General features: G+C 53.9%; 1 protein-coding gene across 2 annotated transcripts in view; it reads right to left on the minus strand.

The window, feature by feature from the left end:
* The window catches only part of Lingo1 (leucine rich repeat and Ig domain containing 1), a 57,620-nt gene that overhangs the window by 39,888 nt on the left and 4,790 nt on the right, over positions 1-12,942 (minus strand). Inside the window, exon 2 of one of the 2 annotated variants that reach the window (XM_005393498.1) lies at positions 9,079-9,164. The gene's annotated coding sequence lies outside the window, so the exon portion shown is untranslated. Of the gene's footprint in view, positions 1-9,008; positions 9,165-12,942 lie in introns of those variants that run through there. The other variant, XM_005393497.2, reaches the window with a different exon arrangement.

Raw genomic sequence — 12,942 nt, forward strand, 5'->3', positions numbered from 1 at the left:
TGGCAACTTCCCAGATCCAACCTTCCCACTGGACAGGGTCGGCTCAGGTGGGACCCACCAGCTCCTCCGCCCTGGTCCGTGGGCCAGAGTCCCAGCCTGTCTCAGGGACCCACCTACCACGCAAGGCTGCAACCCGTCCCGAGCTCTGTCCTGAAGTGGCAGCAACATCTTCAGCTGTCCCTCTGCCTCCTCCTCTCAGGAGCCCCTTCCCCGAACTGCCCAGCCCATCTCCACCCTCTGCTCCTTGCCGGATGCCTCTGCTCCGGCGTTCTCTGTGGGAACTGCAACTGAGTGGCCTCGGCCCCTCACCCCTACTGCAGGCCTGAGGCTCAAGGGCCCAGGGGGATGGAGACAGCTGTGTCACCCTGCATGCCACCCGCTCAGGCTGACACCTCCCCAGGAAATGCCCAGCCCTAGGGAGGCTGCCTAGACAGGGAAGCCGAGGCAGGGCAGGCATCTGGTGAGGCTGGGGTCGGCCATGGCCTTCAGAGCACAGCCCGAGGGTGCAGCACAGAGGCTGTGCAGGGAGATGGGGTGTGGGAGCCCTCCCAAGAGGATGACCCAGTTTCTTTCTCTGCCTCTTCCTCTGCCACACAGCAGCCAGGCAATTGTGTGCAGAGTGTGTGTGTGTGTGTGTGTGTGTGTGTGTGTGTGTGTGTATGTGTGTACACGTGCGTGAATTCTCAGCCCTGGCTGGTGGAGGGGAAGAGGGAGGGAGGAGGCTAGCTGCTGAAAGCCCTGGGAAATGAGAGAGAAATCCTCCCAAATCCCCAGCTGCCATCACTAATAGCTGAAAGATGCTCTTGACAACAAGGTAAAGGCCCCAGGTCCTCAGGCCTGGCCTTGCCACCAGGAGTAGGGACCAAAAGGCTGGCTGTTGGCTAGGGCCCAGGCCTTGGGGGCTATGGGTGCAGGAGCCCATTCTGACCCCACCACTAGTCTTCCTGACATCTCCCTTCTGGGCAGGGTCTCACAGGGGTTCCTGGAGCTGCTGGGAGGTAGTGAGCTCCCCGTCATGGGGTGATATAGGTGGCAAGGGGAGGAAACCACTCTCAGAAAAGAGCTGCCAGGTCTCTGCCAGCATGAGCAGTCCCCTTGATGTCCGCTTCTCCCCTAGTGCCCACCACCAGGGTCCCCACACATTAGCCAGCTCTGTCCCCAGGGAAGCCAGACCTCAGGCTTAGGGGAGTGCCTGGGTCCAGGCCCAGGAGCAGGAAGTCCTGGGGTATCTAGCTTGAGTGTGAGAAATGTGTGTCCTCAAGGCACTGCTGGACACATCTGGGCTCTGGTGCACATCTGCAGCTGGACAGAGGCACCTGAGGAGGCTTGCTCCTTCAGACACGTGGGACACAGATGCCAGCACACAGGGCCCTACACGCACCAAAGTGCACCCGGCCATGAAAGCACAAGCTTGCACCTAGGCACACATGAGCCACTCTGGGCCTATGGGCCACTCTGGACCCTGGGGGAGTGGGGATTCCCAAGCTCAGCCCTGGCATCCAGGCCAAATCCCTGAAAGCCCCAAGGCAAGATGCAGACACACCCACCTCTGCTGCCACCTGGGGCTCTATGGTGGCTTCTGCCGGGGCAGGGGCTTCAAAATCTCCTCTCCAAATGCCTCTCTGCACCCATCCATGATAGAGGACACCCCAGCTCCTCATCAAGAGTGAGAAGTGACCAGGCCATTGCAGATCAGACAGGATAGACACGCACCCCACACACGACAGGGCACAGAGAGCAAGAAGTAAGTACACAGAAACAAATGCACACAGGCACAAATGCACGCACACATATACACACAGATGCACGCATGCACATGCACCCGCACACAGTGTCTGAGGCTTGAGCCTGGCTCTTCCCAATCCCCGGGAACCTTTCTCTGCTGAGTAGGAAATAAAAAACCCAGCACAGCCCGCGGCACTTGCAGCCTCTCCAGCCGGGCCCAGCCGAGCAGCAGCGATTAGACTAGCTGCGAAGCAAAGCCCAGCATGGCCTGAATATTTCACGGGAGATTTTGCTTCACAGAAAATCTCTTCCTCGCTTCTGTGCATGTCAGGGGATAATTACCCATTAGGTAGCGGAGCAGAAACCCAGGGATGCGCACACCCAGTTGGGGCCGGCGCTCTGCCTGTGCCTTGTGTCTGTTGGCGGGCGAGACAGCACTGGTGAAGTCTGTGCCATCTCACCCGCTCCTGGTATGGAGGCACAGAGGGGAGACCGGATGCCACACTGAGACCTTCCAAGTCCGGGTTTAAGGTCGCCTCTGCCCTAGGTTCTCTGAGTCATAAAGAACATCCCAGCTGCTCCTTGGAAACTCAGCCCTTCCCTTCTCCAGCCCAAGAACTGCTCATGTGGCTGGAGCCCAGCTCAGGGCACACCCACCAAATGCCCCCAGACAGTCACCCAGGGTCAGCAGCACCCCGTGTTTCTCTCCATCACTGCCTTTGGATCCAGGGCTGGAAACTCAGGTGCCTCCAGGGGCCCAGGTAGGAAGAGAGGGAGTGGCGGGGCCAAGGCGGGCAGGCAGGGTGGAACAGAATGGGCAGTAGTGCCCTGGAAGACACATCTGGAACCAAACCCGTCCAGACCTAGCAAGTCCACTTCTCAGAACAGACCCAGAGAGCTGGAGACACAGGCAGGCCCAGGGACCTGGAGCCTCACCCGTCCAGGAAGGACCAAAGAGGTAGACGTGGCAACCATGGCGTGCGCTGTCCAGCAGCCCCAGCAAGGAACAAGCGCCTGTCCCACTGCAGCACCATAAGCCTATGACGACTGCTAAGGGACAGGGACAGTTATAAGGGTCACGTGTTGACATTTACAGGAAACGTCCAGAATGGGCAAATCCTGACAGGAAAGTGGGTACATGGCTGCCAGGGCACGGAGAAAGGGCAGAATGAAGAACCACAGTCAACAGAGATGGGGCTTCCTTTGGGGCTGATGAATATACTCTGGAATTGGTGCAACTGGCACAATCTGGTGACTATAATAAAACCTTTAAATTGGATACTCTTTGTATTAGTACTTGGGATTAAACCCAGGGATTTTGCACTGAGCTGCATATCCAGCCCTTTTATTAGTTTATATTTTGAGACAGGGTCTTCCTAAGCCACTAAATTACCCAGTCTGGGCTCTCAGCAATCCTCCTGCCTCATCCTCCTAGAGTAACAGGATTAAAGACATGCACCACCATACCTTGCTGAATTATACACTTTTAAATGGTGGATTTGATGCTGTATGAATTAAAGCTCAATTTTAAACAATTGTTGAAAATGAAACAAAGCACATCCACAAGCCAGGTACCTCCCTGTCTGGGGCTCTCAGTCTTCAAGCTCCAGCTTACACATCTATCTCCCTCACATACTGGCTGCCCTCTCCCTCACACAGTGGCTCCCCATGGGCAGGCACCTCAGCCATGGCGCTGACCACAGCCACACACCCCCAGGCCACATTTCATGTTTCGTAAACCCGCCCTGGACCTGCTCTGTCTAGAGATGCAGCCTGGTCTCAGGGAAGGCCACTGAGGCCCAGGTCCAAGGTCACTTGCCCAAGATCACTCGGCAAGTGAAAGCACAACTGAGAAATGAAGTCAGGCCTCCTCCAGGTGCAGTGTGACCCACAGTGGCCGGGGGCAGAACCCTGGGCAGGTAACAGTGGGCCCAGGACGAGGGCAGCTCTGCCCTGGCCTCCTGCCTCAGGGCTTCCCAGTTTCCTGGGCCCCCAGAACTAAGTCCAACAGCTGGAAATGGCCATGACCCACTCTGACAGACAGGTACCACTAACGTTCTCCAGGCAGGGTCCTGCCCAGGCCTTGACCGGGAGCCTGTGTTCATAGGTCTCCTCCCCGGGGTGCTTGGCCCTGACCCCAGGACCTGGGAACACACTCTCACTTCCCAACCTCCATCACCCTCCTTTTGTAGGGTGCCCTAGGCTCAACCCTCAGGGAGATCATGTTGGCAACAAGAGGGCCCCAAAGACAAAGGATGGGCCTCAAAGCCACAGCCATGTCACCCTGAGCCCAAGGCAGAGAGTGGAGCAGAGAAGGCTCAGCTTCAGACCCTTCAGACCTGCAGCCCCATCCCTAGGTGGAAGGCAGTTCCCACCCAGTACTTGCCTAGGTCCCAATCCCGTGCTCCCTTGAACCTTGAACCTGCCCGGGGCCACAGACCGAGCTGTGCCTTGGGGGAGACTCTGGGTGGCTCACCCTCCTCTTCCTCACACTCAGAAAGTGGGTGTCAGAGAAAGGTCCCACCTCTGAGTCACTGCTGGCAGCTGGGCCCTGGTGGCTCATGGGTGCCCGCTTTTCTGACCTTCTTGAGGCCAAGTGCCTGCCCGCCTCCTCCGGGATGGGCACGGCAGTGAACTAGCAGCAGGCAGCTCCCTCCTCTGCATGGTGAGGGTGTGGGGGGTGTGCGTTGCTGGCCACCTGCCCCTTCCCCTCCCCTGGGCTGTTCCTAACCCAGATTCTGTCACAGTCCCCTCTGCCCCAGTGTCCTCGCTGTCAGCTAAGCCCTGGAAAGGTGTTAACTGCTAATTAAGATGTTACTGTAAACTTAACATGTGATTCCCTGCCAGGAGTATTTTGGTTTTAACAACTCACTTTTGGAAATGGGGAAACCTTCAAGACTGAGCCAAATGGCAGGCAGGAGGCAGAGTGGAGTGCAGGAGGCCATTCGTGCCTGGTGCCCTTCTGGCCTTCCTGAGGCCTCTCCTATCATCCCCTGCAAACTGAGGACAGAACACAAGTGCGGAGTCAGGAGCCTTCCGGTCTGAGCTACACCCCAGTGAGGTGGTGCCAGTGGACAGCAGGTGTACCACCCTGAGCCTCAATGTCCCTATCCACAGACGCCAACCTCACAGAATTCAGGTGGAAACTGACCAAAGTGACAGGTAAACCCGGTGTGCCTGGCAGGTGCCTAGCAGGCAGGACCCCGAGGAGTCCCTGAGTTTCCCTCGCCTCTCCCCACACAGAAGGTAGCTCTGGCTGCTCCTCTTCTCCCGCCTCCTCACACCACTGCACCATCGATCACGGAGTCTTTCTCTCAACATCCTAAAGTTCTCCCCAGGCAAAGATCAATGGAATCAAACAGCAAGGCCTGGACAGACATGAGACCGTGGGGACGTTTCACAGATGACAGGCATGGAGCTCCATGCAGCGGGGAAGGAGGACACCGACTCGATAAATAGCGTCGCAGCAACTGGCTGGCCATTCGATCCCTGCCTCAAACCACACACACAGACACATTCCACATGAACTGGAAATGCGACTATTTCCACTCTCCTAAACAAGAAAAAAATAATACTTGACAATTGCAAAAACAAAAAACAAACATTCAGTGGGAAAGGCCAGAAGCTACAAAGCAAAAGAGCAACAGATTTAAAATTAAAATTCTATTCAACCCAGCTATTCCCCTTCTAGGTATCTTCCCCCCAGAAAAGCTGTGCAGTGATCCCTGCATACCCACGTTTATAGCAGTACAATTCATAATAGTTAAACTTTGGAAATGGCGTATATGTCCATCAACAAGTGAATGGATAAAAAAAACTGTGGTATTTACACATAGTGAATACTACTCTGCCATAAAGAAGGATAAACCTGAGTCATTTGCAGGACAATAGATGCACCCTGAGACCATAATGTTAAGTGAAGTAAATCAGACACACACGCTTAAATATTACATGGTTTCTTTTATATGGGAAACCCAAAGTATAAATCAATTAAAGAGCAAAATAAAAGATAAATAATAGAAAACAGGGAGACAGATCTTTTGCAGGAGGGAAGGGGACCAAGATATGGAAGGAGGAGGAGGAGAGAAGAAGGGAAGTAAAAAGAATTAAGATGTGTTATGCAGATATGCCAGCTTCCCATGATGAATATAATCAGTACGCACTGCACACATGCACTAGACCTTGTGTTGTGTTCTTACCACAATAAATTAGTCCTTTAAAATTAAAAAAGCAATGGGTTTGAATCACAGGACAATTTTAAACTTCTGAAGAATTTTTAAAAATTAAAAAAAAAAAACCAACCTGAGAAAAACTATCTGCAATGCCTGACAAATAAGGAGTTAAATTCCTTAATCTCTCATAAATTGATTTAGTCTTGCAAATCAGCAAGATGCCCTTCACTGCACCCCAAGTACGGCAGCCAAGGCCCCCTGTGGCCTCCTTGTTATCACCACACCATGGTCAGTTCTCATGTGGACACCATACCCTCTCTCAGCTTTATCTGACACATGAGTGACACCTGTCCTGCCCTCGGCTTCCAGGCCATCACACCAGCTTGGCCTCCCCATCCTCTGACTTATGGAGGTGTCAGGGCTGGGCCACTCATCCTGTCCATGCCCATCTGTCCACACTGTCATCCAAGCTCCTGGCTTTAAATGCTACATTCAACTGTTGGCCCCAAGTCGGTGTCTCCAGCCTAGTCCTGCCCACTCCCCGCCCCCTTGACAGCTTCCTGTGTCCCACCATCAACTCCACAGCTGCACTCTGAGGTCCTTGCAGCCTGCACTTTACACATCCACAATCCAGGTTGGACCCTGCCCTGAGACTGGGGCTTGGCTTAATGTTCTGCTGTCCTCCACTGTTTGGACATTCTGCTTTCTTTTGTGCACAAAATTATTAAGCATACTGCATAAAATGACTTCCAGGCTATGTGTGTGAGGTGTATATAACATACATGAATTTAGTGCTTAGACTTGGGTCGTATCATCAAGATACCTTGTGCTGTATATGCAAATATTCTAAAATATGAAGAAAATCCCAAACACCTGTGGTCCCAAGCATTTCAGAGAAGAGGTGCCCAGCCTGAACCTGGACCAAAGCCCCTGGAATCATCTTGGGTCTGTCTCCCTCCCACACACCCCTCACCTGAGCTGCCAATGAGTTCCAAGCTCGGCCTGGACGGTACACCTGGAACCCGTCAAGCTCCCACCTGTCCCTCAATCACTGATGTCCCTGCCTCCCAGCCACCAGAGGGCTGGGCTAAAATGTAACTCTGAGCATCTCCCAGCTCCCTACTTCATTCTGCTAAAAGGCAGAGTCCTGGGGAACCCACGGTGCCCTGCAGGATCCGTTCTCCATCCCTGTATGCCGTGCAGCTCTGCCTGGTCCAGCCACATGGGCCTTCCAGCTGTGCCCAACAGCGGGGCCTGTCCCCAGCCCAGTCATGCACACTGTTACCTCCATCTGAGACACGCTCCTCCCAGACACCTACACGACTCGTTCTCTTCAATGCCACCTCTGGTGACGGCCTCATCCAGGGTGCCCATCCTCCTCCCTCCTCCGCTTCCTTTTTCCTGTAGCTCCCAGCCCCCTGGCACACACGACACTGCACGCACGGATCTGTTTCCTTTGGCTGGCACTCCTCCATCAGAGCGGAAGTTCCACGGATCAGGCATTTTTTTGTCAGTTTTGTTCACTGTTAGGTCCCTAACCAAAACAGCGTCCCACACGTCGTAGGTGCTCAACAAATAACTCACTCAATGAATGGACACACGCAAAGAAAAATGAGCAGAGGACCTGGCAGGAGGAGGAGGCAATTCACAAATGAAGAAAGAAAGAAACGGCCAGCATGCACAAATAGATGGGCTCTACAGCGGCATTAGCATCAGAGGAAGGTGAATTCTTCTGGCTCATGAGATCAGCAGGGATTTCAATGGCTAGCAATGCCCATGGTTGGCAAGGGCAGCCACATGCCCGGTCTGCAGGTACATGAGTTGGCACAACCTTCTGGAAGTTTCTCTGGCCCCACAGAACCAACCAAATGTGGAACTATTTGTGCCATCTGACCCCGGGAGACCACTTCTAGAGACACTCCCTGAGGACGCTAACCCAGTACACAGATTCAAACCCTGAGGCTCCCTGAGTGGGTTATAAATAGCCAGATGCTGAAACAACCTCCATGGCCAGCAATGGGATTAATAATTGATCAGGAATTTACACACCATACAATGGATGGAAAAGGGTGGAGAAAAACTCTACGGACAGACCTGGGTGGGATGCTGTAGCCAACATGCTCCTGTGGTTTTCCTTTTAATCATGTTGTAAGCACAGAAGAAAAAGTCTGGAAGGATACACATCAAACCAGCTAGGGAGGTGAGAATTTGGGAAGGGTCCTGACTGCACACTTTCAATCCTGCCAGGAAGGTAGGAGACAGGTTGATAACAAATAGGGAACCTGTAACCTTTCGCATCTGAAACATGACTCCGTTTAGGGAGACAATGCCCCTGTGGCTCCTCTTGCTGAAGGATGCAGAAGCAGGACATTTTCAGTCCCCAGGAGCCAGCCCTGCCTCATCCTTACCCACCCCGACCCCACACCAGGATCTCCAGACACTCTGGCTTCCTGGCCCAGGGGACAATTCTCTGTTCCTGATTTCTTTCATGGTTCTGTTCATAGGCACAGAGCCCTGTCCACCCTGCCCTGTGACCTCCCCAGCCTGGGTTTTGCCCCAGGACAGCCGACTGTGGCCTGAGCCTGCTGGGGAGCTCCTGGCTCCCGGATACCCGCGATGCGCACTGGGGACAGCCAGTCTAGGAGGCAAGGGTAGATCCAGCAGGGAGGATTTTATATAGCAAATAAAATCATATGTGCCATGCAATATTTGGGACAGATTTACGTTAAAAAATAATCTGTCATCTGCCTGAAGTTTAAACTCAGCTGAATAACCATATTTTTTCTGGCAACCTGCCCCTCCCCCCACTCACTGTGTCTCTCCCTTGGGGGACAGGAGGTCTTCAGCTGGGGTGCACAGGAGCAAGGAACCAAGGCGTGGATGGGCTGGCTCCCGGAGCTGGGAGGGGCACACTGTGCTGGAGGAGCCCTGCAACAGGGGACCCGGGCAGCAAAAAGCCAGAGAGACAGCAGCCAGGGTCCTGAGAAACAGATTCTGAGCAGCCACAGATGCCAGGCAGGGGGAAGCAACCCTGGGTCTCAGGAGATAATGTGTCTGGGGAGGGTTTTAGATCTCAGCTGTATCCCTGCAGTGCCCCACAGGGCCACTCACCGAGGTCCTTGCACCCTGGGCCCTTGCCCCGCAGAGCCTGAAGCAGCCGAGCCACCTCGTTGTCCCCTACCTGGGTCAGATGGTGCTGGGAGGCAAACAGACAGGCGTCTGGGGGCCTGGGCAGCAGCAGCCTGTCTGTCGAAGTCCCCGCATGCACTGTGGGAAGAGGAGGAAGTTAGTGTGACAGAGGTAGCTTCCTGCAACCTCCACATAGCCCCAGCTCGGCACCCTGCCTGCCAGCCTGGCCCCAACTGACCCCTGCCAGCGCTCAAGGTCCTGTCTGATCTCCTCCCTCTCCCCATGTCACTTGGCTCTGTCCCCACATCCACCCTGCTCCCTGGCCTGGCTCCTCCTCGAAAGCTCTCAGATTCCTGCTAATCTCCTGAGAGCCCTCAATCCCCATGTCCATGTGTGGATCCTCACTGTGACACATGGATGTGCGCCACTGATTTGTCCCTCAGTCTCCCTGGTTTCAAAGTTCCACAGTGAGCTCTATCCCCCAACAGGGTTATCGGGGATGAATGAATCTACAATAAAATCTACCCCGTGTGTGCTGACAACTGCTTCCAGCTGTGTAGACACCACTGCCACCAAGGTACACAACAATTCTACCATCCCACATCCCCATGCAGCCCTGGCCCCGCCCCTGGTCACTGCTGCTCGGTCTGCAGTCCTACAGTTTTGTCTCCTCCAGTGTCTATGAGTGGTTGCAGCTAGAGGAAGCCTGAGTCTCTCTGTTCTCTTAGCACAATGCATTTGAGACTCATTGGTGTTGTCTCAGGCCAGAACTCCATTCTTTGTTGCTGAGTAGGATCCATCACTTATCCGCACACCACTTACACCAGGGTAGTTACAGTTTGGGGGGGATGAATGAAAGCACTACAAACATTCACAGACAGGTGTGCATGGACTGAATTCTCTTGGTAAGTACCCAGCAGCGAAACTGCCGAGCAGTATGGTAGGCGTCTTCCTAACCTGACGGGGAACTGTCAAGCCAGAACCCACTAGACCTAGATGCTGATCATGTAGCTGGTGCTGAAAGCCTTTGTCATTGTCCCAGCACTGTTAAACACTCTATAAACACTAACTCATTTAATTCTTACAGTTATCCTAACAGAGACAGTTGTCACCCATATTTCGATTTTACAGAGGAGGAAACTGAGGCACAGAGGAAGAATGAGCCCAGTGTCACATGGCTAGGAAGGGGCTTTCAATTCCAGTGCTGTGGAATCAGAGTCTAGACTCACGGACAGGACACCAGCCCTGTATACCACATCAGGTGGGGTGCACAGCAGGAAGCTGTGACCTTGGCTCTTCTGAACCCTCCTGTCTTAGGGCTCCCATGACAGTCTTGGGACCACAGAATTTCCTGTTCACAAAAGGCTATTACCATGTGTGATCTGTACCATGCATCCTTTCTCTGCCACGGTGACTGGAGGCCACATGGTCCAAGTGGGGAACCTACAAGATGGCGGAGCTTCCAGCTCCCTGGGTCTCTGAGTGGCTGTGGACTGGAGCTCCTCCCACCTCCCAAGTGGTCATGGGATATGCATGAGTGGGGGTTGGAGGAAAGACAGGGACATTTGTGACGAACTGCAGAGAGTGACCTGGCCAGCACCCTGGCCTCTAGCGCCATATAAACCATGTGTTTGGCTCAGGAATATATTTAGATGACTTGCTGGGGGACAGAACTCACTATCTGGGAGCCTCAAAAGCTGAAATTTCAGAAGGGATGGAAAAGCATCAATCCCCCAACAGAAGGGCTCCTTATCCCCAAGGAAAAGGGGGCCCACCACAGAACAATTCCACACAGAGGCAGGAGGCATGGCAAGGACCGGGCGCCCTCAGAGTCCTCTCCCATACTTGGGTTTGTGTCCCCCTTCGTCTGCCCTGCATGCACAGCTGGGCCTTACGGGCAGACAGGACCAAATGCCAACAAGCTGCAAGCTTAATTGAAGGTTTCTATCTTGAACTTATTGCCACATTGCTTTGGCAATTTATCACCTTAAATGCTGTGCACTCCTGGGGGACAACACAGAGAACAGGAAGAGGCGGCCCAACCCCCAAAGATGACACAGGCACAGGCCGCAACCCGGGAAACCCCACCTCCGCCCCATTCATAAGCATCCTGAGACTTCTCGCTTTTTCCGAAAATCCAGACTTGGCAGCAGCGGAAGTCACCCCTCCCTGAAAAGTGGGTACAGTACAGCTTCATTAGAAAGGCTGCATCACTGTGGCTTTTCGGGCCAAATCAGGAACTCCCTGGCGTGGGCGCACTGGATATTGATTATGCTGCTTGTCTGTGAACACCCAAAAGCTTGTCTGGATTTGAACTCGGGCCAAGGTGGCGGTGACCTGCGGCAGGGCCCGGCACCTCACAGGGGGACTGGGGTGCACTGGCGGTGGACGTCGGCTGGGAGCAAGGAGGGGCTGTTTAAAAGGGAAGACATCCTGGGATGAAAGCAGGCTCGGTGGGAGCTGGGGACCCTGGAGAAGTGGGCTTTGGAAGATGATTCCCTCTCAGAGGCTTTGAGGTACAATGGGGTATGGCTACTACCCGGGGAGAAATGAATCAGGCTCTGTCATCCTTTTGGTTAAGAAGAAAAGGGTATGACAGATGGGTTACTGAAGACAAGATCACACAAGGAAACCACAGTCATTGCTCCATTGTCCCCCCCCCCATGAGGATTTATTCTCTTGGGGATCCACTTGGATAATGAGGAATTCACAAGGGCAAGTCTGGGGACTGCACAAGGACAGGGGAAGTGTCTCACTAGCATGTCTCATGGCCACTTTCTGCCTGTGTTTCACATGGGCTGCGTCTTGGGTAACGATGCTGTAAATGGCTCATCTTGGTCGAGGACCCAGGATCCGCTGGGCTGGGGTCAGCTCAGACCCTAGTCCTGACATGCATCTGTGCACCCTCTCTGACCCTGGGGCTGAGCCATGTGGTCCTCAGAGGTCTGGGCAATGAGGGATGGAAGCGCAGGTGTGAGGAAAAGGCCTGGCCAGACCCACTCCAGGGAGCAGCCCCCGACAGCAGTGTGGATTCTCTCCTCTGAGTGGGTTCTGCAGATTGATTGGGCTTTAATTCACTCTTTGCCAAAGATGACACAGGCACAGGAAGCTGGAGACAGAGGACAAAGGCTCAAAGGTGACAGAAGTTCCTATGGGGAACTGAGGAACAGCTGCTATAGGAAGGAGGGGACAGGTAGCTGGAGGAGGAGGAGGAAGGGGCAGCAAGGTAGATGCTGAGGTGAAAGGCCAGAGCCATTGCATGGCTACAGTCGCCACTGTCACTGTCGTCACCATCGATGGTGCCCAGGAAACCCTGGTGCTGAGTGCTTCCCACAGACACTGGGGCTGGGAGGGGGCCCACTGTCCCATCTTCAGGACAGGACCCGGAGGCACAGGAAGGAAAGCCATCTTGCCTCGTTAAGAACAGGGCTGCACATCCAACCCAGGCCGTCTGGCTCCAGAAATCATCCCTAAGAGTGTTGGGACACCGGGCTGTCACATTGGGCCATCAGCAGGAACTCCCTCTAAACTGGTTAACAGAATCTTCTTTCTGAGACTCACCAGCTCTGTGACCCTCTGCAAGTTCCTAAGCGTCAGGGTCTGGTTCCTTATCTGAAAACCACACTTCATATTGTATAGAGACCGGACAGTGTGTGAGCATGTGGGAAGCGACTCTTAGGACCCTCAGTACAGAGCACACACGTCACAGAAAGCAGATGGCCTCCCCGTGAGGACACAGCACAGATGCACCCTCTCCTGAGCCTCTAAGCATGCACAGGTGTGAGATCATGCATGCACACATGTGATATAAGTGATCACGTATGTGCTCACATGTGTGTCTCATGTGCACCTGCATGCATTTCTTCCTACTCCTGGCTCCAACTCAGAGTGATGGCAGTGGTGGCATCAGCCATGT

Source organism: Chinchilla lanigera, unplaced genomic scaffold (assembly GCF_000276665.1).
Source record: "Chinchilla lanigera isolate Chin_1 unplaced genomic scaffold, ChiLan1.0 scaffold00049, whole genome shotgun sequence".
NCBI classification, from domain to species: domain Eukaryota; kingdom Metazoa; phylum Chordata; class Mammalia; order Rodentia; family Chinchillidae; genus Chinchilla; species Chinchilla lanigera.